At 40.5% G+C, this 2,721-nt stretch overlaps 1 pseudogene; it reads right to left on the reverse strand.

Moving 5' to 3' along the window:
- Positions 1 to 964: 964 nt before the first annotated feature.
- LOC141818037 (phosphoenolpyruvate carboxylase, housekeeping isozyme-like) lies at positions 965 to 2,498 on the reverse strand (annotated as a pseudogene).
- Between the last annotated feature and the right edge of the window lie 223 nt (positions 2,499 to 2,721).

Here is a 2,721-nt window from a genome sequence, read left to right on the forward strand (position 1 = left end):
TTTCACTAATTTACTTTTTGTTTGCAGAAGTACCTAACAGATGAATGGAATCCTTTTTCATAAGGGATGATAGTCATATTGTGACTTCTCCAACTTGTTGCATAATTAGAAGGTTAGATCCTAACGACTGATCAGTTACTTTGTTGTAATAAATCTCTTAATCTTACCCTTTTGTTATTCACCTTCCCTTTTGTTATTAGTATATATGACTTGTTGATCCTTATTTATTTTTGTAGGTCGACTCATGAGCACATAAAATTTGATGTTGTCTATGCTACATGATCTTCTTATAACTTGGATGCTTATTTGCACTAGTTATGCATCCCATGCATGGTTTCTTTTAAGGAAAATAAAAAAAACTTGGTTTGTTCTACTTCCTATGATGTTCTAAGTTCTTTTCTTGTATTTATTTTAGAAACTCATAAATATGAACCTAATGTAATGATACACCATCTAGCTATATAAAGTTGTATGTGGTATTCATCTTTGATGGACTTGGCTTCTTATTTAATTTGATTCTTGGGAACAATGTAATCAGTGGTTCTTCTCTGATGCTATTTTCAATCCCTAGTTTAAGTGTGTGTGTGTGTGTTCATCTTGTATAAAGACTTGGGATATGATAAACACAACAAATGTGAAAATATATAAATTTTTGGATCACATTGATAAATCTTTCCCTATACAAAATATAGTAAGATTTCACAAGGAGAGTGCATAAACCAATAAATAAGCAAAAATACAGTTCATTGACTACGACCATCACAATTCAAAACATTAACAAGTTCAGGAACACATTGTAAGAAAGGAAAGAGTTTTTGCGGTCAGCTTTGTAAGGAAGCCACTATATTTGATTAGGCAACAATGGAGAAAAGCATTTCGGACAACAATGCTCGTCTGACAAGAGCCTCAATGCTGCTGTGGCGAATTTTTGGATCACATTGACAATGGAGAGAAGCTTGCAATGCCTTATTTATGGATCGGAAACTTGATGACAATAAGTTCATAATTTAACCAGTGTTCTGCATTCCAGCAGCAATTCCTTTCATGGTCAAGATGAGGGTGTCCTCCAGACCAGGGGCATACTCACTGCTGGGGTTGAGTTTCACCAACTCCGCGGCAGGTTTGCTGGACTCTGAATGCTCCTTGGAGAGATGGGGCATTCAGAGTCGTGATGTATGCATCTCGCAGACGTAACCTCTGCTTCAAGTATGGATCCCCTTCCAACAGATCTTTGTGCCCGGCAACCTACAAGAATATAATTAGATGGCACAAATAAAAGAATTAACAAAACCAATTAAAGATGGCACCACTTTTTGCTAGCTTGTTCGCGATGATAAACTTAGAGAGAAAGAAGATTGCACCTGAAGAAGAAGTTGCTTTGTTTCTTCGTAGTTGGCTCTTAGCTGTTCCCCGAATTTCCACAAATCTTCGGAAACCAGCAATTTGTCATATAGAGCAGCTATTCCAGGATCTCCCTTGGCAAAAACCATCTCGACCAAGTCAATGGTGACCCTGAAAAATGGCCATTCATTGTACATTTGCTGAAGAGTTTGAAGATTCTTGGCATCTTTTTGCAAGACATGCTTGAAAGCTGCACGGAAGCCAAGCCACACTGGTAGATGGAACCGTGTTTGTGTCCATGCAAAAATCCAAGGAATTGCACGAAGTGATTCGATGCCCCCACTTGGCTTTCGTTTAGATGGTCGGCTGCCTATGTTCATCCTACCATACTCCAGCTCAGGCGTAGCCTGTCAGTTGTAACAAGAATTGCATTATATATAGGGAAGTAAAATATCACATGCCAATTGCCAAGTACAGGTAAATGATAGAGTACAAAAGTTAATTAAATCACTCACTAGGCGGAAATACTCAACGAAACGTGGTTCTTGGAAGACAATTGATCGATATTCCTTCGTAGCTAGAACAGCCATTTCATCCATCAATGCACGCCATTCTGGCTTGGGAGAGATGGGGGGACGCATTCCATGTTCGAGTGTAGCAGCTGTGAAACGTTGGAGAGTCCTGAAGCACAAATGTTCCTCTCCGAATGACTGCTCGATAACTTCACCTTGAACTGTAACACGAAGAGATCCATGGACTGTATCAGGCGGCTGAGATAGGATAGCCAGATGAGTAGGGCCGCCACCTCTTCCAACAGTTCCACCTCGCCCATGGAACATGGTTAGTTTTACTCCATACTCATTAGCCACTTTTATAAGCTCTTCTTGAGCTTTATATAACTGCCAGGCTGCAGAAAACCTACCAGCATCCTTCCCTGAATCTGAGTATCCAATCATAACTTCCTGCTTCCCGTTAATTCTGTTCCTGTACCAATCTATTGAGAAAAGTCTGGCTAAAGCTGCTGGTGCAGCCTCAAGATCTGCAAGTTTCTCAAACAATGGGACTACTCTCAATGGAGTTTTCACATGGCACTCACGCTGCAGCAGCTCGACGGCCAAGACATCCGATGGAGCAGTTGCCATTGAAATGATGTAAGCCCCAAAGTTGTCAGAAGGAAGCTCTGCTATGACATGGAATGTGTCCAAACATCAGCAACTTCATTTGTCTTCGGTAAGTCGATCCCAAATAAAGGGCGTTTTCCATTAAGTTCCGACAATAACCACTCTTGACGTTGCTCCTCAGACCATTCACGGCAGGATCCAATTCCCAAGTGTATAGTACAAGTTTTCAGCCATCATCCTGGCCAACAAGCAAACATCC

Source organism: Curcuma longa, unplaced genomic scaffold (genome assembly GCF_044706935.1).
Source record: "Curcuma longa cultivar G26 ecotype Majalengka, Jawa Barat unplaced genomic scaffold, ITB_CL_G26_1.1 contig_23042, whole genome shotgun sequence".
Lineage (NCBI taxonomy): Eukaryota > Viridiplantae > Streptophyta > Magnoliopsida > Zingiberales > Zingiberaceae > Curcuma > Curcuma longa.